This window comes from Salmo salar, chromosome ssa27 (assembly GCF_905237065.1).
Source record: "Salmo salar chromosome ssa27, Ssal_v3.1, whole genome shotgun sequence".
Classification (NCBI taxonomy): Eukaryota; Metazoa; Chordata; class Actinopteri; order Salmoniformes; family Salmonidae; genus Salmo; species Salmo salar.
In genome coordinates, this window is record NC_059468.1 from 11,675,365 (window position 1) to 11,700,569 (window position 25,205).

The 25,205-nt window shown below is 42.9% G+C and overlaps 1 protein-coding gene across 2 annotated transcripts in view; it reads right to left on the bottom strand.

Moving 5' to 3' along the window:
- LOC106588355 (semaphorin-6D) overlaps nucleotides 1-24,471 on the bottom strand; it is a 95,354-nt gene extending 70,883 nt beyond the window's left edge. For both annotated transcript variants that reach the window (XM_014177250.2, XM_014177243.2), the window contains exons 1-2: nucleotides 24,210-24,471; nucleotides 7,058-7,235 (exon numbers count right to left, since the gene is read on the bottom strand). The gene's annotated coding sequence lies outside the window, so the exon portion shown is untranslated. The remainder of the gene's footprint in view (nucleotides 1-7,057; nucleotides 7,236-24,209) is intronic.
- Between the last annotated feature and the right edge of the window lie 734 nt (nucleotides 24,472-25,205).

Below are 25,205 nucleotides of genomic sequence, written 5' to 3' on the forward strand. Positions count from 1 at the left end.
ATAAATACATGTATGCATTCACTACTGTAAGTCACTCTGGATAAGAGCGTCTGCTAAATGACTAAAATGTAAAAACGTTTTTTTCACTTCTCTCATTGGCTTCTCAAATCCCGGCCTGGTCGGTTTGGTCCGTTTCGCAAGCATTCCCAGAAGTCTCACGATGTTTAGAAACTCGGTGGTTTAACACTGCAAACTGGGCGGCTAAAACTGCACAGTCAGACTGCGACTGCAGCAGAGCCAACAGGTCCCTATTGCGAAGGGATTTAGCCTGTGTGCACACGTCCGACCTACGCATGCCTGTATGTGTGCAGGCATCCGTTGTTAAACGAAACACACACAGAGGCAATGCACTTCTGTTGTCCTTGAGACATGAGAATATTATATATGACCTCACAAATGGTAGCCAAGTGGATTGTGTACGCATGCAGAAGAAGAGGAAGGTAGGAGACCCTCATTTCTGCCTTGAATGTCAATTAGCTTGAGGAATATCCCCAGGAAAGCTTGCTATCATTATTTGTATGTTAATTATTTCACTAATTGCATTCAATCTGCGTCTGTGGAAGCTTTGTGCGCGGAGAGACTGAGGAATGAACCCCAGAAGTGTTCGCCCTCAGGACACAGACAGATGAGGGTTGTTTAGATATGAATTAACCAAAGAGATATGGCACAGTATCTCACATTTGTTTGGCACCATCGTGCCGGGTCATATGGGACATAATGAAACTCCTCTGAAACTGCTTTTAATAAGCTCGGTCATTGTAAATGTCAATTGTTTCGTGTTAAAGACAATACAATTAAGTAAAATCCCTCATGAATTTCTCTCTCTCTACACACGCCTGTGGGCACCTACAGTCTAAGGAGACAGAACTGAAATTACTATACCTCCCTACTGTACCTATTATTAACATTGACAACATTGTAGCCAAAGGAGAACAACTAGACAACGAGCAATGTGGTCACTCACATTCCTGGAGGAAATAAGGGGGGGGGTGGGGGGGGTAAGAGTGGACGGAACCCTGAGGGTCCACTTAAGCTAATTAATGGCTTTTGGGGGAGCTCTAAGCAGTCTTCCATTAGACAAATGAGCAGGAGGGAGCTTTCACATGGGGAGTAATGGCCACCCTACCGTAATCGCTCTTTCATTCTAATCAGGATTTCTTTAATGAACACGCAATCTCTTGTGCTCAGGAAACAGAATAGCTGTATTCAATTAAAAGAACTGAAACTAAAAGCTATAGGGGGAGCAGGACAATAGGGCTGTGATCAGGTAATAGAGAAGGGCTATCCATGAACTCGCTTTTCTTGGAAATCTTGAAAGTCAAATTTGTCTTAGTCAACTGCTTGATGTTGTGTAATTTGCATATGCTAAATTGAGATGCTTTATCAAAAATCAGCCATTCGGCAGACCTATGATATTTCTTGTTTGGGCATTGGGTAAGGTTCAAGAGAGAAAACTGTGTATGCACGAACCAAGGTATCAGCCATTTTGTGCCATGATCCAAACATGCTAATCCAATCATGTTAACTGTGGAGTGTGAATATTGCATAGGCTTAGCCAGGGCACTGCTGGCATGTCTTAAATCATGAGAGAGACTCTTGGCACATCTTGGCAGAGATGGCAGAGCACCAGGTGTCAGCGCAGAGATTCCCAGAGGATATTGTAGCTCCTATGGGTCACAAAACAAGGGTTACGCTATAAGTTACGCTGGTGACGTCAATCAGTGCTTCGTCTCATCTTAGTCATGCTCTACTTGATTGGAGGAGAATACTACCGGAACTAAATGTCAAATTGTCTGGGAAAACCTTCCAAGAATAAGGACGGTGAGGTCACAAGGACTATAGGTTAGAGGTCATGGTGCATTGTTGCCATGTGAAGGTATTTCCCCTAACCAGGAAAACACGAGATGATGTCTGATGAGATGACGTCTGAGGAGTCTGATGAGACGGAGATTGGTTCAAGATCACATCATAATCCCCAAAATATAGTAAAAGCTTACAGGTTGAATAATGGAGTTTCGGTTTTTGGGAGTTTTTGAAATGAATGCAACATGTGTAGTTTGATATCTGCGGTGCTTTTTTCTCCACTGTTTAAATGTCATCCCAAAACTCCAAAGTAAAACCCCCAAATACTTAAAGTTCACAGGATCAAGAAGGTCTAGGCTATGTTCAGACTGGGGGGGAGTGCTAGCTGGCACTCTGTGGTGCTTGATACAGTATCTGGCACAACACTGTGATATGTACTAGAGGAAGCTAAGAGCCATAGACTATACTATGCCATGGCACATTAAGAACTAGAATCGAATCGCTAAAGGACGCAAAAGGTACGTGACACAGGATTAAATGGCTTACTTAAAGCTTACTTGAGGGTGTAAAAGCCAGAAAATAGTGCTATTTCTGGAGTCATTTAGTAGATATATAGGGTGTGGAGATTAATTTCTCAGCTGAGTCATATTACATGCGCTGAAAGTGGGGTTCCATCGCTCTGTGCCTTTGAGGAAATTGATTTGGGGTTTTTGCTAATAGATTTAAAAGTCATTGACGTTTCATATCAAGGGTCCTAGCTTTGAGGAATGGAGTACGCTTCTTAAAAATGGTTTGTAGGGGGACCAAAGACATGTTTGCTTTCTTTTTTGGCAAATTAAAGAAATAAGGTGTTCTATAGTGTAAGGTTTAGCCGAACATAACTTTCTGGGACACCGTAAAACTGGTCAATGCTCTGGTAACATACCTTTGACCTTCATCCATACCTCAAAAAAACATGTATCCCTCCCTAGCCCGCTTTCCACCAAACACGGCAGTATCTAAGGGCTAAATCAGGACAAGTATACCCTCACCCCATTGGTCTATGCCACCACAACTCTGCAGTGCCAATTTAAATTAGGGGAAATACCTTCACATGGCAACATTCCATCTGCCCTTCTGGGCTCAAGGAGAGGGGACTTATAGCACTTTACGGGGGGGGGGGGGTGTTCTGATCTGGTTTAATCCACAGACCGATGTAGACCCTCCCTGACAACTGGACTGAGCAGCTCAAGCTTCTATCTCCCCTTTACCAAGTACAGCCCTGCCCAGGGAGTCAGAACTGTCAGCTTAACCCCCTCTTCTACCAGACTTCCACCGTTAAAGACTTTTAGATCTTAACCCACCATGTGCTTTAAAAAGTTCTGAGCAAAAACACAGAGACAATGGGTGGTTGATGGCTTCCTCGGGTAATACATATACTTTAACCAAATAGGAATGGTAAATTGATAAGGAAGTACGAGACGGCACACCGGAAACAACTTGACTACTTGCGGTTAAACCCACGCAAGCTTTTAATAAGTGTAATGTCCTCTCTGACTCCTCAGACTGAGAATCCCCCAATTCTCCAAAGCCCCTTCTCACAGGTGAGGTCACATGACATGGTAAAAGTATTGTTGCCATGGACACCAGGCTCTCCCAGACATGACCCTTTACCTCAATTACACTTCCAACCCATCTAAACAAGTAATTTGTTAGAGAAACAATGACATTTGTTGGGGGGTTGTTGCATTTTCACCAAACACTCCTGTGTCAGCCACATCTTACCAACTAAGTCACTCAAAAGGATACCTTTCAAAAGTCTTGGAAAATCATCAACAACGCTACAAACCCCTGTAACAGAAGGATGCACGTAATGCGCACAAAGCCAAATTTTTTAAATTTTTTTATTATTTTTATTTATTTTTAAATGAGTTGTGGACTGACATTTGAAGAATCACAAGCAACAACCATAAGGTTAATGGTTTCTTCCATCTCCACTGAGTAACGGTCAAAATGGATGTCTAAGGGAGAAGGGGTATTAGGCCCGTCTTCCCCTGACTAAAGTTCAAAAGGCTTAGAAGTGTTTCTCCATTTCCTTGTGAGCATCAAGTCACCCAAACTATGTAGCATATGCCTCTGCCTCTCATCCTCCCTTCCCCCCCACTCACTCCATCTTCCCTAGACCCTGCTAAATCATATTAGGGCAGAGTGGGTGGGACTAACGTTTCACCCCCCATGTTTTTGATGGATATGACTAATCTGAAAATGTCAACAAAGCACAACCCCCCCCTTAACCCCCACTCCCTGCTTGTACATTACGAGAGCAATGTGCTGAACAGAAGTGGAGGAGAGATGAGCGACAGGAGGTCAAAGGTCAAAGCATTTGAACTAACTGCCCACCCCTCGGGGAGGACGATGGCCCCCTCTCATTGAAGACATGGTAGTTCAAGGCCGGCCGCGGTACTGCAGGCATTGTTAGCAGAAAACAGGATCCCCTATTATAGTGAATGGAAAAATGGCAAGCTGTGGCAAATCTATGTGTAAACAAATACACATTTTGAAGACAATCATGGTACCAATAATTGCGTCTAACAAACCAGATGCATGTCCTTGAACCAATTATTTAAAAATTGTCTCCATGAGACACCATCTTAACCGACTTAAATTTGGCTGCAATGCGCTGTTGAGTCTTCACGTAGGAATGAATGAATGGATTCACGTGATTGATGGCTTTGTCCATTCATATATACAGTCATTGGTACCCCCAATCCCCACCTTCCCCTGTCAGTCTCTAAGCTGTGATAAAGGCATGTTCTTGATTATATCTGTCCCTATAAAAATGCAACTGAAGCACAAAAGCTCGCACTATAATGGCCTAGATAGGGCACTTAATGTATTCAAGTTCATGTATTCAATTTCATTAATACTTTTACCTAAAATGTAAAATATCAAAAGTTTGCGAATGGAAGTACAGTAGGACAGACAATTTCATTTTGTCCCGAGTTTTGCTTCAAATGATGTAGAGTATCTGAGGTAAATCTGAAATTCCCTGAAGAAATCCTCAGACATCTTGAAATGAGCAGTCCATCCAAATCCCATTTGGAAAGTAATACACGGGGAGAAAGGAAGATTTTGTGCTAATAACTGTAAAATAGGCAGCAGCGATTGACAGTAATTGCTCCAGATGGTAATAGCTCCACAGCATAAAGCCACAATGCTTCGGCCCTTTCATCTGTGAGAGAAAATTAGGAAATGGAGCATTACCTGAGGAGCTGCTGGATAAGAGAACATCTATAAAATGCCACAAGTAATGGGTCTAAAAGACATCTAGTTAGGCATGTTCGATTCAAAGGAATCCGTTAAAAAGGATCCCTGTGACGTTGGTTCTTATGTTTTTTGACAATTATCATAAAGTGTACAGCAATTAGGCCTACATTCTACAATTTGTACATTCTGAATAATCTGAATTCCGCCAAAAATGATTGCAGTTCCATTTGATTTCAGTCACTTTTTGATTTGAATGAAGCTTTCTATACATCATTTGCCCATGGTAGAAGTAGTCAAAGTCACTTTTTGTACCTGAATGTCAAAATATTTAGGAGATAGAGGTGCTCAAAGTTGAGCCATTTTGCATACCTCAGTCTACCATGAGACATCCATGTCTTCATCACTGGAAAAGAGAAAAGGTTGAGTTTGGCATCATTTAAAAGCCCCCAGACAGGGTTGTCAAAGTACTGTATTTAATCATTTCTTTAAAAAAAGTTTTGTAATAAAAATGTAATTGTTTATCCTTTAATGTAAATGATCTAAAAACACGTAAACTCTGATAATTTTTCATTTTTGCATATGTTGTAGCTTTTTGGCATAATCTGAGATGTTTGTGGTGTGCCCGCCATCAGTTGAGACAGAGCATGCTATTGAATACAGGTTGGGTGTCATGTTTTGGCTGATAAATGTACTCTCTTTTAAAATGGTAGCACAAAGATGGTTGGAGGTCCACATCAGAGATTGTTGACGAACGGGAATATCAGTCGTTTTAAATTATACTGTCAAACTTAAAATAGGAAACCTATTGAAATCATAGAAATATAGATAATAGAATAGACATTTGACGGTGGATGGACCAGCAGCCATTTTGTGGTAGTAACTGGAAGTGAAAATTTCAATTAAATTAAAATGTAAATGATGTACCAGCTAAATTGCAGTGGTCTGAAGGGATATGTTCATTCTATGAATTATATTTCTGATTGAAATGTCTCAACTGATGGCGGGTACAACACCTCAGATTATGTCAAATAGGGTCTTAGCTACAACATATGCAATTTTTTACACGTTTTTTTTAGTTTACGCGTTTAGATAATTGACGTTAAAGGATAAAAAATATAACTTTTTTTCAAGAAATTATTACAAAGTTTGACAACCCTGTTAAATGATCTCAAACTCAATGATGTATCTTTTCCAGTGATGAAGACATGGTCTCATGGTAGGGTGGGGTATGCTAAATGAGTCAACTCTGAGCAACTCTCTCACCTAAATGTTTTGGCATTCAGGTCCAAAAATTCACTTTCTGACCACTTCTAACATGGGCAAATATGTATAGAAAGTTTTCAAATCAAAAAAAGGGTTCGGTCAAAAGGTGATTGAAATGAAACGACCCGTAACAGATTTAGAACAGTTTACGGTTGCAATATGGGAATTGTTGCTTGACTTGATGTGACCACACATCACACCTGAGAGGTACTTCACCTGGCTAACACGGTTCACATCAGTCGAAATCCCCCACAGCCTAAACGGCTAACGTGCAGAAAAATGTGATCTGAAATGTGATGCCCTAGATAAGCGTCCCTGCTCAACCAACAAATGTTGCTGGATGGGTTCCATGCGGTCACTCAAACAGGTCAGAGCCTTTCCCGTGGGATCCTTGTGGCGCCCTGAGGCAACCTCGGTGACGCAGCACAACTTCAACCCAATAACAGGAGAAGAGAGGCTTGTTGAGACAAGCATTTCTATCAAAACGCACGTTATTGGGTGGCCGCATCAAACAAATTGGCCAGCTTCGCACTGGGACTCATTAATCTGGCTGTCACCGGGCACATTTGTACAAAGAAACCCAACAGAGGCCTCTGGTCCTCTAAGCCTCAAGTCTCCATTTGTAGGCCTATTCTTTCAGCATCTCCTCAGATTTCCATCACATGAGCGTTCTCTCGGTCATTCTCCATAACTTTAAAATGATCCGTTAGTAACAAACAAAGAGGACAAAAAGAATCACTCTTACCTCAGCTTCTGAATCATCCAACAACGGCGGTGGGATTCGATGAGCCAAACCGGTACAGAGTGAACATTCAAACCAGGAGATCGAGTAGAAATCCAAATCAGAGCACAGGACAAGATTCCGAATGGTTCCGAGATGGAGGTGGTACGGGCTGAATTCTTCCTTCCAACTGACTGAGTACCTGTGGGGGAACAAAAGTAAAGGAAAGAGAGCGAGCAAATTAGAGAGGGCTTGAGCATGCCAAGAGGCGACACATCCACATTAATCCTTATCCAAACTCATTAAGAGGTTTTCAGTAGCCCTGTTCGAGAGGAGTCAGATTCCTCCGAGGTCGTTTATATCAGAGAACAGTAGCGGTCAGCTTTACTGTCGTCCTACTAAAAAGCCCGACTCCTTCAGGAACCACAGCCCAGATAAACACTGAGCTCAGAGGTGGGAAATTCTGCCACTGAATGGACTCCCTGTCTTGTTTTATTTCCGTCAGTTTGGCACTTCATTGATTGCGTAGGTCAGTTGCAAAGATGTAGGTGAAGGAGTTCCTATATTGAGAGTAGCTTCCCCAGGAGCACAGCTACACTATATATACACACAAATGTATGTGGGCACCCCTTCAAACTTCAGACACACCCGTTGCTAAAATTGAGCACACAGCCATGCAATCTCCATAGACAAACATTGGCAGTAGAATGACCTTACTGAAGAGCTCAGTGACTTTCAATGCGGCACAGTCATAGGATGCCACCTTTCCAACAAGTCAGTTTGTCAAATTTCTGCCCTGCTAGAGCTGCCCGGTCAACAGTAAGTGCTGTTATTGTGAAGCTGAAATGTCTAGAAGCAACTACAGTTCGGCCGCAAAGCGGTAGGCTACACAAGCTCGCAGAACGGGACCGCCGAGTGCTGAAGCACGCAGCGTGTAAAAATAGTCTGTAGTGATTGTTGCAACTGAGAACAAAGTTCCAAACTGTCTTTGGAAGCAACGTCAGCACAATAACTATTCGTCGGGAGCTTAATGAAATGGGTTTCCATGGCCGAGCAGCCACACACAAGCCTAACATCACCATGCGCAAGGCCAAGCGTCGGCTGGAGTGTTGTAAAGCTCGCTGAAATTGAACTACGGAGCAGTGGAAACGCATTCTCTGGAGTGATGAATCACGCTTCACCATCTGGCAGTCCAACTGACAAATTTGGGTTTGGCAGATGCCAGGAGAATGCTACCTGCCTAATGCATAGTGCCCACTGTAAAGTTTGGTGGAGGAGGAAAAATGGTCTGGGGCTGTTTTTCATGGTTTGGACTAGGCCCCCAAGTTCCAGTGAAGGGAAGTCTTAATGTTACAGAATACAATGACATTCTAGATGATTCTGTGCTTCCAACTTTGTGGCAACAGTTTGGGAAGGCCCTTTCCTGTTTCAGCATGACAATGCCCCCGTGCACAAAGTGAGGTCCATACAGAAACGGTTTGTTGAGATCGGTATGGAAGAACTTAACTGGCGTGCATAGAGCCCTGACCTGAACCCCATCGAACACCTTTGGGATGAATTGGAACGCCGACTGTGAGCCAGGACTAATCGCCCAACATCAGTGCCCAACCTCACTAATGCTCGTGGCTGAATGGAAGCAAGTTCCAACATCTAGTGGAAAGCCTTCCCAGAAGAGTGGGGGCTGTTATAGCAGCAAAGGGGTGGGACCAACTCCATAATAATACCCATGATTTTGGAATGAGATGTTTGATGAGCAGGCGTCCAAAATGCAGAACATCTCTCCATGTTCTGAAGAGAACAAGGGGAAATTGGGGCAATTAGCAGGTTAGTATTTTTTGGATTGATTACGTTTGTGCTGGAATCCAACCAACTAGTTGTCTTTCCTAAGTGAACCAGATCCGTTTTATACAGCATGGGCCTCTTTTCCTTGCTAAACAGCCACTAGTTAACATAATATATACAGAAACGGAGGCCTCTTTCCATGCGCGGCCCGGGCCAAGTCTAACGCAGCCAACTGCCATCTGGATTCGGGGGGGGCGGGGCCATCCTCGTTTGAAGTTTCCAGAGGCCTTTCAATGTGCCGTGGCGTTTGCCCTCTCACTGACAGAAACACGCTGCCTTTCCCGTCAACTTCCTGATTGTGTTTAGCACAGGCTTTCAGCACAGCTGCTCGGGATGATTTCCCCCCCGAACCCCCCCTCGCTCCCTTGAACACGCTTACTGAGCACAAGAGGAAATGATTCCCCGAGCAGGGCACCCCAGCCAGACTCGGATATCAGGCGGTTGGCCCCAACGCACGTCTGTTAAGAGTTGAAGCTAGCCAATATGTCATGGTCTGGGGGAGTTTGGTACAAAGAGGAAATGTTGGAGAGGACATTCTGAACACATTGGGTGGCACTGATAGTGTCATCAGTGTTCAGGGTGGACCCATGATTCAGATAACTGGTCCTAGTAGGGAGTCTATACGTCAGGCCTTTGAAAATTAGCCCACAGGTTGGTATGTGATCTAAAATGGAAAGCTGCTGGAAAGTTCTTTGTAGGGGCCGAAATGCATCATCTGAAATTGGAAAAACGCCACAGCCGGAGGAATCAAAGTGGTAGAGTACAGAGAGAGATTCAAAATATTTTAAAAAACTGTATTTGTGCTGAGGAGGGTGAGGGCAGCTGAACATGTGCTCCCTGAATAGTTCGTTTGGCAACCTGTGCCCCAAGACCCAAACCAGAGCCTTTGAGCTCAGCTGAGATTTATCAAAACCCTGCCCTCGTGTTCTGTGCTAACAGTTGAGCTAACCTCAACCTCTAAACTGGGGGAGGGTTGAGGTTAAGGGGAGACACAGAAAACCTTTAGCAGGAGAAATGAGCTATTGTCATGACTTTAAGAATCCCATTTCCACAAAGTCCTTGTTTTTCCCCTTTAATCTGTTCCTAGGTCGATTTAAACCCTTTTCCCCAAAAAAACGTTCCTCCTCTGTCACGGCTTGTTACTTTGTTAGGACAGGGTTTTGTGTTTCCCTCCAAAAGTAGCTTGCCCGTCAACAAAGGACCTGTCATTGGGAATTAGCCTGGGGCAGGACGTTTCTAGTTTAACTGAATCCGGCACTTGTTCTGGGTCCTAAGTGTGTCCATTGTGGCTCAGATCAGCACAGAAAACCCCCCAAAAAATATGATTATCTCGAAACCCGACCCCTCCTCCCTCGCTGTACGATCAAAGCATGTTTTGCTGTAGGCTGACTGGGCAGGAGGTCAGACAAGCGGGTCCGGCATTTAAGAGCATTTCATATCTGGGTCGTGACCGAATTGCCTACTCATAACACTAGGACTAGTCAGATGTTTGCCAAAAAAATTCTTGCAACAATGGGTGGGATTACAGTTTAAAAGAACAGAACAGTGAAGAATAAATTAGAGATTTCTGTGGACCAAGTTTGAAAGTCTTTGACAAACCTTTTTAATTAAATACTTGAAGATTCTGATTGCTACAAAGCCAAATATAATGGCTAATTATTTAATGAACATTAAAATAAAGCTGGAATTGGAATTTCTTCTATAATAAGTTGGCTATTTTCTCTGCTTCTCACGGGGTGAGTCCTCAAAAGGTCCACGTTTCTAATAAAAGCTTTATTTTCTCAAGCTTACAGTATCTCACATTCTTTTCAGCAACTGCTCCTATTCCAACACAAATCACACGTGCTGCATGACGCCAAGTGGACTTAGAATGAGACAAATAGTGATGGGAAAAAAACGATACTCAAAACACAACACAGACAAAAAATATGAAAATATGTCATGCTTAATCTGCTTTGGTTTAGACAACACCAGAAGCATCAGAGTCCATTGTGCATTTTAGTTCAGAGAGTGGGATCTCAAAAGGAATAGGAGACAAAACCAACAATGCATCTTGGAATACCAGTAGGTGGTGAGACATGTCATACCAACCAAAGCTATTATTTTCACTAGCACTTGCAGCTACGAAGTCCATAAACATCTTCCTAATTAAAGAGAAACTGCTTAAGGGAACATATTAAAATCAAGAAAGAAACCGTCAAACATAATTGTGCATTTAAACATACTCGTCATTCAATAGATCCGAGAGTACAAGGAGTAGGCCTACGTGTAACTATCAGGATTCCTGCTTCTAATTCCCAACCCTGATCCAGTCTCCTGGTGCTTGATCCAAGATGATGAATAGCTAAGACGTCCCCATTAGGGAATGAGCGATTAATCAAACAGATGCTGACCTTGGGGGTGGAGAAAGACAGGGTGTCCAAGGGTGATTTCTTACATCACCTTGGCAAAAAGGAATAGGTCGACAATCTGTGTCCCTACAAGACTCTAATGGTCTTAGTGTAGAGTGTGCTGCAGATACCAATAAGACTTCAGACTAGGAACCCAGACGACCAAAGAATGAGATGGCCTTATAATGTGACATTTGAAAGGATGTTCAAGTTCCAATATGTTGGTGGGTCCCATTCAAATCAGAATAAACCCAAAGTGAGGAAAATTCCTATTTATCATCTTGGAGAAAAATCAAATCTCAAACCCATGTTATTTTACAAAACTACAATATTAGCCAACAAATTAATATTTCAACTAACCCGTCACATCTGACTGACGTGATACTAGGCTATGTCTGTTTGGGAAATGAGCTTTATACCTCTCGAACAAGATAGAATAGGTTAGAAAGTGCGAAATTGAAGTTCCAGAGGCCAGGAAAATGTTGCAGTTGACCTCATCTCTGAATTTCATCAGCTACATGATACAATTTGCCAATGACCCCCCTTGACATTTCAGAGAGCCACTGGTTGAACAGTAGCACTTCAAATTCAGAGGGGAGGGAGAGCAAGAGGAAGAAAAAAAAAAAGAGCGTGAGAATGAGAGAAAGATTCTGAAGGTGGACCATTATTACATTTCTGTACTGGATATTTATTTGATTATATACAGTACCAGTAAAAAGTTTGGACACACCTACTCATTCAAGGGATTTTCTTTCTTTGTACTATTTTCTACATTGCAGAGTAGGTGAACGGATAATCTCTGCATGTGTGGTTTCCACTGTAAAGCTGTCAGTGATTTATTTAGAATTCAAGGCACACTTACCAGCATGGCTACCACAGCATTCTGCAATGATACGCCATCCCATCTGGTTTGCGCTTAGTGGGACTATCATTTGTTTTTTTAATAAGACAATGACTCAACACACCTCCAGGCTGTGTAAGGGCTATTTGACCATGAAGGAGAGTGATAGAGTACTGCATCAGATGACCTGGCCTCCACAATCACCCAACCTCAACCCAATTGAGATGGTTTGGGATGAGTTGGACCGCAGAGTGAAGGAAAAGCAGCCAACAAGTGCTCAGCATATGTGGGAACTCCTTCAAAACTGTTGGAAAAGCATTCCAGGTGAAACTGGTACTGTATATATCTTTAGTGTTATAGCGTCTAATCTTATTGTTCACTGTTTTTATAATTGTTATTTACTGTATATCACTTCGCTTTGGCAACATCGACCTTGTCATTCATGCCATTAAAGCACATTGAATTTTAGAGAGTGAACGAAAGAGAAAAAGAGAGATACATTGCCTTGACCATACTTGACTGAAGGACAAAGCAACTTGTTTTCTACAGATGCTTTTTCCACCCCATCCCAGAGGATTGTGAGATAATGAACAGCGTAGCCTTGCCTCATGTGAACTCAATCCATCTCCCTCATCACCAGCCCAATCTAACACCTGACTACAGACAGAGAGGCTCTTCAGCTTTTCAACATACCAACCTCCTCTCGCCTAGACAAGAGTTTACCTAGGTATGCCCTAAGAGAGAGCGAGCGAAAGAAAAAAAACAAGCAAAGAGAGAAGATGGTAGAGAGAGAGAACAGAGAAAGTAGAAAGAGGCAGAAAAGGAGAGAGACGTCAAAGAGACGTCAGGGCCTGACGATAAACCCACACAGTTGACTCATGGGCCAGACAAGTGCCTCTGGACAGAAATGGACCCATATTCCCTAGTGTTGTCATGATACTAGAATTTTGACTTTGATACCAATATCAGGTTTAGTATCACAATACCCAATACAATGGATACTCAATACCACAACTAAAAAAAGACATTAACCAAAGTCACAGAATGGCACTTGATCCAGACAGAAACTCAGCTACTGCTCTGTTTAATCGTTGGGCATCTTTTGAGTTCAATATCATTACATTTGAACAATATGTAACATTTTCTGTACTGATCAACATTTGCATAGAAGAAGCAATCTCTTACTTTATAAAAATGTGTGCTGTCTCTCTAAGAAAGTAATGATGTCGTTCACAAGGCAGAATGTGGCTGTGGAATCTGACTTCGTGGCTATGAAATCTAGTGGAGACCAGATGGGCGAGGGAAGTGAATTCGTTTTTGGTGGTGAAGGGAGACGTCGTGAATTAATAACGTTTTTGGTGAGAATCAGCTTTGAAATGTGCATATTTTTCATTATGGTATCACAAACAAAGTACTAGGGCACTGAATTCAGCTGTAAGCTAGCAAGGAAAGCTAGCCTACAATTAAAGCTGGAAGCTACAGGTATCGTCTTGCAATGTAAGTGTTCTATGGACATGTGTTGTGAACAGTAATGAACAGTTTCAACATGCTGGGTTTCATTATTCAAGTGTGTTAACTCCCCTCATACTGCACAGAGGTTAGCAATGCAGGCCAGACAGCTCTAGCAATGAATAAGTGGATCAGGCCATTTGCTCTTCTCGCTATAAAAGGGGCTGCGCTGATAAGACTTGATCCTCTCCATCACGTAAGACACATTTGATAGAAGTACCGAACGTAACAAAAATTCTGGTACCAAACGTGTTTTTCTTTTGTATCGAAAAAGTACCGAAGTTTCAGTATACTGTGCGGCACTAATAGGGACAGCTACAAACCAGGGGCACTGAGTGAGCTCCTCCTGCAGTTACAGAGTAACATATTCCATGAGTGTATCAGAACTGTTCGCACACCAAAAAGGAGTTTCCATCAAATATTGCTTTGTATTGTCTAAACCACAGCAGGAGCCATGGAAGACCTTCTTCTGTGGTTTTGGAAACACTGTGGGACGTGGATAAAAATCGCGACATTCCATTTGGGCCACGTACCGATCACTCATCCCCCCTCCTTGCTCCATGACCTAGCTGACCCGGCACAGTGCAGATGCCCTATGGGGGAAAAGTGATTTTTCTCCTGTGTGTGTGTGTGTGTGTGTGTGTGTGTGTGTGTGTGTGTGTGTGTGTGTGTGTGTGTCAGAGCAGAGCAGCTCAATCAGACTGGCTTGACAACTTGCTCAGAAAGGACTCTTCTCCATCAGTCAACAGAAGACACTTAAAGTACGCTGTAATATTTCCCCCAACATGTTAGATCAGAGGTCAACTTTGTCAGTTCAGGCCATCTAAGCTCATATCTGGACAGTCTCTATCAAACTAACTTGGCCAATAACAGATTGGTTCTAGAAACCTGAGCTTTTTGAAGTCACATCTAACTCCATGGATGCATCTCAATAGTCTGAAATGGCCGACACATTTTGTTTTTCAGATCAGTGCCGATGAAGGAATGAGACAAGAACAAGCCACTAGAGTATTGTCCATTCTGGTTCACTTTAGCCCAAACCAGACTCACTTCAGTCAGACAAACATGAGCCCAGACCCACGCCATGTGCTCCTGAGCGACCAGCCTCCGTAGAGGTTTAGAGTAATAAAAAAAACACAGCGGGTAACGGCATATAGCGGTTTGAGGCAGTCTTCCATAAGCTCTCCATCTCGGCTTACCCCATACTGTTTCCCATTTCTGGCACATCTTTCCAAGAAGCTAGTTAAAATAATTGAAGGGTGGGGGATTGGCAGAAAATCATTCTCCACTAATGGTGTGTTTCGTACGATATTAGCTGCACGAGCACTACGAGAATCTGATTAGCTACTCCCGCTACTCTGACATTATCATGCTAATCTAGGCCATAAAAGACGCTGGCCCCACCGAACATTGATTTTCATACTGGCAGGGAAATCAAAGCTCTGCTAAACCAATACAGCCATCTACCCCAGTGACTCGGAAACAGCCGAGAGTGTATGGAAAGAGGCAGACGTTCGCGCTAACCGTTAATTAAGAACATTACACTCCGTGAATGGAAGGATGGAGCTGTGATTTGGACCACCATCATTTTCATTAGAGCCAGGCATAATAACCGGAGTGAACTTAGTACTACTTCTAAAACTAATGATTTGTATTAAGCGTATTCTGTCGCAATTTATTAGGACTATTATTTTCCCAGCAAGACATTTGACTTGTCTTTAACATTTTGTAAAATGTTTTAAATTAAAACGTGACAATGGCCGATGGGGCTAAACCCTACGTTGTAACTGCCATACCCACCTTGACACTTCAAAGAGCATTCACCGAACCAGTAAAGTCTTCATGTTTGATTGCCTGTTGCATTTCCCTAAGGTTAGTTCGTTTTTATGGCCTTTTACTGCTCCTTGTGATGCGGGTAGTATTTCTCCTTGCTGAAATGATTTCCTGGATGCATCCTCCGTACAATTTTAAAGACGAGACATTGTATTAAAAGGTGCCACACACAAAGACTTCGACCCTTTTGGTCATAGGGCAACATTTACATCTGCCAACTTCCTGGTTTAGTAAAAGGTGTGAGTTTATTCTGAATATACTCTTTTAAGAACAAAAAGTGAATTCCTCACCTCTGTCCTTCGTTATTTCTCCCTCGAAGTGCTCCCCCCCTCTCGCTCTGTCAATCTAGCCCTCTATTTAATGGTTTCCCTTCTACTGATATGATCTACCCATTATTCACTGCAGCCAGAGGGGTGACATCACAGAACCAGATATTTAGGGAATACTGTGAAGTTAAAAACATTAGGTCAATCAACACATTACCGTCATCAATTTGAGCAAGCAAACACCATTAACAAACAGGTTGTGTCTGTCTGCACCTGAGACTGACAAGCTGCTTCCAGGTAAAAGAATGGCAAGGATGTTTACCATCCTTGAAATCCAGAGCTAGCAAAATCCCTCTCCCCTTCTCCCTCTTCCGGCTTTGCGTCATCATCTCTCACAGAATGAGCCTCCCTTTGTCCGCCAGTACACCACTGACGTTGACAAACTCTACATCTCTCTCGCTCTCCTTGGCCATTTCTCTTTGTGTTTTCCCAAACATGAACTAGGCCTGTTAATCATGTGGTCAAAAGGACACAGGGGAAAAGAGTTTGGGGGGGGGGACAGGCAGTGCATCAACCCCCCCTTGCAACCTCCCTGCACCCCCTGACCTTTGTCCCCCTTCACACACTCCCAGGTTTAAAAATAACCCCTTTTTCCAAACCGAAGCCTGAACACCAGTCAGTCTCCTCTCTCTGCATATAATCCCCACTGCCCACACCATCAAGTCCTAAGAGACAAACCAGATGTTTGGTTCTGGTCCAGCCTGAGCTAGAAAGAGAGAAGAGGACACGGAACACTCCATCTGTCACCTGCTTCCTGTCCTCCTTCCAGCCGCCAGGCTTTCAACTGCCGTTCCATCTCTTACTGGTGACGCTATTATTTGCTAAAGTTAGATAGACTGAAACTGGACCGGCGAATGAAACAGTCCTTGAGGTGATGTGCAACACATGCTGGTAAAGATTGAGGAGATACTGAGGGGGAGCAATGAATGAATATGAATCCCACTGAACAGCTCTGAAATCCAATATCTGGTTCCTTCCATTTTCTGCCTCATTTCATCTCTCAACCTGATTACAGAAATCATTTTCGAAAATGACATCAGCCGGCAAATTAGCAGCACCAAATCATCAATTTCTCCGTTGTCTAACTGCGCTACTGTAATTATTGTTCCATTAATTGCCATAGAGCGCCCTTGGAACACTTACAGAGACCAGATTTTTCACCCAGCTCCATGTGTTGCACAAAGCCAAGCAACGTTTTAAGTGCTTGGAAGAGACAGCTTGCAGCTGTACGTTTTGGAAAGCTCTTTCTTCTCCTTTTTTGGACTCCTCTCAATCCTCATCGGACTGGGACAATGTTAAAGATCTTGAGCGTCCGTGGCCTCTCAAGCCTTCTTCAGCGTGGCTCCTCCCCTCTCTCACTTTCCCTCTCTTCCTCCCCCTTTCTCCATCTCTTCCACTCTCTCCCCTCTGTCAAACAGACCCATTTTGGCACACTTAGGAATTCTGCGGGATCTTTCTTCCCCAAAAATCCCCCCTCCCTTCACCCCACTTTGCTTTCTTATACTTTTACATTCCTGGAACCCTTGCACTAAGGAATTTTGACTGTTGTGTTTGCCAGCACCTGCACCTGCACTTCAACTTCAAGCAAGCAAACAAGCAATGAGGCAAGAAAAACAAAACAAGAGCAAGAAAGTGAAAAAAAAGGAAGGCACGCAAGAAGCAAGAAGTTGATAACTCTGGCAGCCTGCATCTGCAAATCTCAGCGCAAATTATTTTTTAAAGATCCACTATGCAGAAATTGCTCCGCCATTTCCTGGTTAATAAAATGTGAATAGTTAGTCTAGTTTCAGTTTGGGACAAAACAAGCAAGTATGGTGTAGATAATCATTGTACCATCTAAACCACTGATTTTTTCCATAACCAAAAATATTGTATTTTCAGCTGGTAAAGGGAAAGGGGGATACCTAGTCAGTTGTACAACTGAATAACTTCAACTGAAATGTGTCTTCCGCATTTAACCCAATCCCTCTGAATCAGAGAGGTGAGGTGGGCTGCCTTAAATCGACATCCACGTCGTCGGCGCCCGGGGAACAGTGAGTGTGTTAACCACAACAGATTTTTACCTTGTCAGCTCGGGGATTCGATTACTGGCCCAAGTGTACAAAACCAAAAGTAAAATATGCAAAAGCAAAACTTAAGAACGGAATGCATAGAAATAGCACACAGAACAGATCTACCGCTTCGTAGACTTGCTTTCAAAAGAGACTGCGAGATCTATAACACACATTTCTATGTGAATTTGGTCAGGTCACCCAAAAAGTGACATATTGCAGCTTTAAGCGTGTACCAGCGTAGTGACAGGGCATTCACAGAATAAAAACACCCCTACAGAAAATGCGTTCCTCCAAGCAATGTCTTGTTTTATCGCCACGCCTTACCAAACAAGCTCATAAAACAGTCTCTGTGCTGCATATCGACAGACACCATCAACCATAAACCTGATTTAGCGACACCCCAATCTCCCTTTGAAGCAGGCCAGCCGCAGAAAGGACTCTTCAGCCATTTTATTTGCCAACAGCTAATCAATGGAAGGAGGAAAGACATGCACTATCATTAAGTGAATGGGATAGCAATAATTTGGCACAAGCAGCCCCAAGCCCCTTTGAACCTCATTCATAATGGAAAAACTGGACCCAGCTTCAAAAGTCTGACGGTTTCTAAAGGCGCTCAGCAAATAAGAGCTTGTATGGAGGGGATGTGTTGACAATTAAGTCATTTGGGCAGAGTGTGCTGGGTTCATGGATGGTGACATTAGGCCAAAGCTAGCTACTGAGCCGGAAACTGTGAAAAGAGTCTTTATGATAGATTTGCTGACATTTTTTTAATCAGGAGCAGCAGGGAGGATCATGGGGAGTCCACACGAGCATGCTGGGATTACTGCTGAGCTACAATACGAGGCGTCAACCAAAATCCCCCCCCTGACAATGACTGCTACAGCACTTCACAGATCCTTCATTTGTACAGGAGGCAATTGCTTTGTGGTTTTTATATACACTCAGACATGACTTCAATCTGGGCATAAAAGAGACCCGTTGCTTCTGAATTGGGAAAACTATCACCTCGCCTCAGTCTCTTAAATACAGCCCCTAAAAAAGCAAAACACCATAAAGACCTGGTTTTATGTTCCTCCCACGTGATGCAGTAAAAATAGTGTTATGAAACTGCGTGGATAGAACCAATAACAGGGCAATAGGGGAGAGTGAAAAGGTGAGGAATATGTGGGAGAAAGTTTGAAAAGCTGGGAGGTACAAGAGAAAAGATAAGAGATGAGGAGAAAAGAGGTGGGGGGAAGAGAGGAGAGAGAAAAGTATATGGGTGAAAAGAGTAGGACTGGGAAATACCAGGTATACGCAATATGTATTGCAATTTGATACTGCGATTTTAATGCAATTTGATGTTCCAAACGTTGCTCATTACATGTCTGCTGCAGAAAGCACGAGAAAATGTGTTTTGGTCAGTCATGGAAAACATGTTGGATCACTATTTAATAAGATGGCGAACAAGCTTTAGGATGAAAAATACCGCTGTTTTAGCTCAGGTACAGCCAACTAGCGCTAGCTAAAGCTACCTAGCAACAAAAAAATACATATTTTACAAATAGGTACTCGGAGTCAAAGTATCTATATAATATTGTCCAAAATAATATGGCAATATGTAAAGTGCCTTCATAACCTATTCATACCTCTTGACTTATTCCATATTTTGTTGTGTTACAACCTGAATTCAAATTAGTTTCATGCTATGGGGATGATTTTCAGTGGCAGGGACTGGGAGACTGGTAAGACAGGGAACAATGAATGGAACCAAACAGGCCTTGATGAGAACCTGCTTCAGAGTGCAAACAACAGACTGTGGCAAAGATTTACATTCCAACAGGACAATGACCCCAACCAAACTGCCAAAGAAATGCTGGAATGGCTTCAGAACAGGAATGTGAAAGTCCTTGAGCGGCCCAGCCAAAGCCCAGATATGAATCCCATCAAAAATCTGTGGAAAGACTTGAAGATCGCTGTTCACCACCGCTTTCCATCTAATTTAACAGAGCATGAGAAAATCTGCAAAGAAATTGAGAAAAATCCCCAAATCCAGATGAGCAAAGCTGATACAGACATACCCAAGATACATTTGCAAACATTTCTAAAAGCATGTTTTCATTATGGGGTTGTGTGTGTAGATGGGTAAAAAATATATATTTAATCAATTTTGAATTCAGGCTGTAACAAAATGTAAAATAAGTCAAGGGGTATGAATACTTTGAAGGCACTGTAAACCATCTATTTTCCCCCCAATCATTTGAGAAGAGAGGAAAGGAGACTAAGAGAGAAGAAAACATGAAGAAAGAACGTGGAGCAGGGACTAGAGGCACCTGAGGGGGAAGGCTATTTCAGCGCTCATTACCTCTGGGGGCATTAGGCGCAACAGACCTTTGAGGACCTCTCCACAGGCGACACATAATTCAGCAGCCAACATCTGGACAGAGACAGCCAGGGGGTGAAAAAAGAATCACACCCTGGACAAAACTGACCATTTCCCAGGGTGCTTCAGCATCTGCAGGCCCATCAGTGAGCGGGACACAATCTTTGGGCAAAATAAAAAAAAGCTACGACGGCAGGGTCAATTGTAGCCATCACGGCTGGCGAGCAGAACCCAACCCGGCTGGTGAATGGAGAGATTAGTATTGACAAACAGAGATAGTGGAACTTTTCCAGATCCTCTGGAGCAACAGACTAGACGTAAAAGACTGATACAGATATTAGGCCAAAAAGACACACGCACACAAAGCAACCACACATCAGGCGGAATGACAATCACATAGGCACATGTTCACTTGTTAGTGACCACACTGGCTACTCACCCAAGCTACACACACCATGAATCGAATCCCACACAAGCATTGCTCCCTCTTTCACCCTCAACACACACACACTCCCTCCCTCACCCCTCAATCTCATCAGAAGCGTCCTCAGATTCCCACTGAGAACTTCCCACATCCTGCTCTTCTAATTCCCTCATCTCAAAACTGGCTAGAGACAGTTCCCCTGTCATGGTGCTACGGTTCTCCAGCCATGACCTCACCACTCCCATTGTGTCACCCTCAGTCACAGCAGAGAGACGGGGAGACGGCAGTGCAGCCCAGTGGTCAGGGAGACAGATTGTGTGTCAGAGAGCCAATGTCCACAAGTGTAGATGTCCAAACCGAAATAGAAAAAAAAAAAACACTGCACTGTACAGACAATAGTGCCACTATGAAAACAGCAATAGCGATGACATCCAAGGTGATACGGCAGACTGTTGCACTCAGCACAGAGGGGTGGTTTCACATCTGTTGGAGATGTGTGCTGGAAATTCAAGCCGGCAGATACAACTGCACATGTTAATGCTTTTATAACCACGCAGACAAAACACTGTAGAGGTTCCATGCTGATTAGGCCTAGACTTTGTGTACGTGCAAATGCATTCAATTCAGTACTGATGTTTTTCAAACTTTGTCGAAGCCATGTTTTAAAAATCAGCGTAGACAGAACATGGCATGATCTGTGTGCTCAAATCCAGCCACGTACAACAACCCTGTCCAACGATATGAAAAGATGTCAACAAAAGCCCACTGAATAGATTTAAACATTATACACAAGCAGATGTGTCATAGCTCAAGAAAAAAAAAACGAACAATTCCGAGCGAGATAGAGAGGTGTTGAAATTAAATATAGCCAACACGCTAAAGATACGACTCTCGCTAAGGGGGAACGGCATCAACGTAACACCGACTGAAGACAGCTCTCACATTTGAGTTCTATTTTAAGTGAGGTGAAACGATGAGGCTCGTTTTCCTTTGTAAAAAAAAATAAAGAGGAAAAAGAGACGTGGGTCGATGACACCGAGGCTTTTGTTGTGGCGCCAGCTAACGATGCCCTTTAGGTTGTGAACCCAAACTCCTTATTATCAGTTAGCCAATTAAGGCGGTCGCCAAAACCGAGAGCGCGTACCAGAAAACTGGCTTCAGTTCAGTCAGATCAGCTGTTTGTAACACTGATTCACAAATCAACTGCCTGGTTGACACACACACACACACACACACTACTTTGGGCATCTGAGGTCTACTGTGATGGTGGGTAGAGGCTTAGAGAGAAAGACGTGTGTGGTAGGATGTGGCAGTGATGGAGTGATCTTCCTAGAGCGAGGCCACCTATTCACAGCATCAGTGACTTCATCAGTCATGCAACACGTGACACACGCCCACAGCGAATACATATGCATGCAAAAAAGTGAACGTGTGCTTACGTTGACATACACAGAGTGCGAATTACAGGGGGGGACAGGGGTCTAAACCCCCCTTGAATGAAAGATGACCCTCCCCTAAATGCAAGAAAAGTCACATTTCTAAATAATGCAATTTACTGTCACAGTGGTAAATATTAAACTAAAAGCTTATTCCAAATGAAACTAAACACCTCCACATCAGTCAGTTCTTATATTTCTATCATTTCCAACTTTATTTCGCTTCGCTCATTCCACTTTGTGTTTTGTAAAATGATGGCTCTTTTAATTCATCAAAAGGCGTGTGTGCACAGAGCACTGTTTGTGTGCTTGAATTACTAGGCTTTTTTGAAGGTTTTGTTTGACGATGAAAACATGATGGTTGTGTTTATGCACGTACGTTTAATGACATGCCTTCATTTAGCAATGTCCCATTAAAAATACACCGAATGTACTGTATAAGTCGCACAGACACATCAGTCTGCAGGCTCCAACACAGCATCCTGCTGAGGTGAGATATGATGCCTAAACTGAGGTGAGATATGATGGTAAAACTTGGGGTTGACACATGACAGCTCTCTCCTCCAGAGAGTGGGCAGTGTGGTCCATTACAGTAGCCTGTCCTATACACGGTGTGCATTGAAGCCTTAAATATCTTATACAATTTTAACTGTGCATAAATGTTTCAGTTAGCTCTGTCAGTAGAGAACGTTTCTCTTGCACTTCAGGTTGCCAACTGCAGAATTCTGTGCGAGTGAGCATTCAGTTAGCCTGCTGCCTACTTCATTTTCACTGAACTTTGTTGAGCTTGTAACAAGTCTTTCCATGTTACAATTGCATAAGATCTATATAGGCCTATTCCCAAACGCAGAGGGAGGACTTCAAGCAATGGCATAATTGCACGATAACAAAAGACGCACAAAAGATTTGAGGAAAAGACAATGCGCAAGGCAATTAACCACCTGAAGAGAGCAAGGAACTTCGATTACATTGCCGTATATCTGCCAAAACGAGTGTCATACAATCTTTTATTGCGTAATGGCTTTGTTTGAATAGAATCATAAAACGTGCTAATTTAGACTGTTTTCGCAGGCAACTGCAGATGGCCAGACTGGATTTAAATCGCTAAATCCGGGTTTTGATTGTGAACCAGTACGGTGAGGGAAAAGGATTAGGACAAAAGGCGAGTCCCGCGGCAGAGATTTCAGGGGAAATAATAGGCAATGACAACCGTGGGTTTAGTAGAAAATATTTCAACGGTCGTCATGTAACATCATTTTTACAACGCCCCCTCTGTGTTGAAACACGATTTTTATTACAAAAATGAAGTGAAGATTATTCTAAATGGTAGGCCTATGATTAGATCATTACATTTGTTTTTTGTTGAAGAAACAGGTACACAATTTACACAGCCTGAACAAAGCATTTCGTAACTGATATGATAAACTTTGAAAGCCTCAATATAATTAATTATTGGCTACAATACACAATTATATGTAGGGTGATATGTCACTTCAAGTTGACGACTTTATAGGCTAGGCAACTTTACACCCCTGATACATTCGATATTTTTGTAAATTATGTTTGTCATACACTGAAAATCGTTAGAAGTTGTCCCCATCGATATTCATTGATGACTTGGGGTATAATGACGGGACACACCTTTGTGGGCAACCATACCTACGACCCCGCACCCTATAAAACTTGAATAGCTGGACAAATAATTGTACATACATTATAATCACAAACTACAAGTGACCTTCAATCTGGGAAGTAATTAAGTGTCCTAGAATAAAGACGTATACAATTTGGAAAATACTAACCTAATAAAATAGGCTATCATATAGCCTAAAATGAAAGGTTGCAAGCTACAAAAACCGGTCACTAGAATAAATGCTATGTTTTCCTCATTCCATTTTTTTATTTGACACCTTGCGTGACAGTCTCACTTGGATTGATGTCAGACGTGTCAAACCAGAGCGTAGTGGGTTGAAGGTTTTCAACATTTAGTTCGTAAATTCAGTTCAGTGGGGTTTGCAAAGTCAGAAAACCCAGAACCCACAACATATGTTCTGCATGAGGACCGACCGTTCAAACATTTGAACCAAACGAAATGTAGAGGAAGCAGACACAGATTGTCAGCAACGCACACAGCACAGGGGAGACAACACAGAATTTACCTTCTCACAAATGAATCCCGCAAAATATTTCCGAGAGAAATAATCCAAAATTCCAGCAAGTGTATCAACGAAGAGGGAACAGTCAGAAAATAATCACTATTTCACTCATAGAACGTCGTAATTCCCAGAACGCACGCTGTTGTGTTTGCATTCACTACATACACTAAAGCAGCCGAAGACCTTCCCAGACGCGCAGCTGTTGTCTCGCCCAGGATACACCCTCCTCGTTTGCATGAAAGAACCTTACGGCCAATTAGGGGGCGCAGCACGGTAGACTATGCAGGTGGCACCTCCCACCCCGTTCAAACCATGGTCCAGATTTTGGACTCCAGTCCAGACTGTAAGCATAAAAATATTCTCTGAGCTTTTTTCCCCACTTTTCTTTTTAAAACTTAATTAAAATGTCTAATTGTTGACACAAAAAAAGCAACGTTTGGTAAGAATTAAGTCAAATATTAAGTCAAACATGAAGCATCTTATTATAGATAAGTACTATGTACTATGAACTAAACTTAGCAAAAAAATAAACTTCCTCTCACTGTCAACTGCATTTATTTTCAGCAAACTTAACGTGTAAATATTTGTATCAACATAACAAGATTCAACAACTGAGACATAAACTGAACAAGTTTCACAGACATGCGACTAACAGAAATTAAATAATGTGTCCCTGAACAAAGGGGGGGGGGTCAAAATAGTAACAGTCAGTATCTGGTGTGGCCACCAGCTGCATTAAGTACTGCAGTGCATCTCCTCCTCATGGACTGCACCAGATTTGCCAGTTATTGCTGTGAGATGTTACCCCACTCAGACATGTTACCCCACCAAGACACCTGCAAGTTCCCGGACATTTCAGGGGTGAATGGCCCTAGCCCTCACCCTCCGATCCAACAGGTCCCAGATGTGCTCAATGGGATTGAGATCCGGGCACTTCGCTGGCCATGGCAGAACACTGACATTCCTGTCTTGCAGGAAATCACGCACAGAATGAGCAGT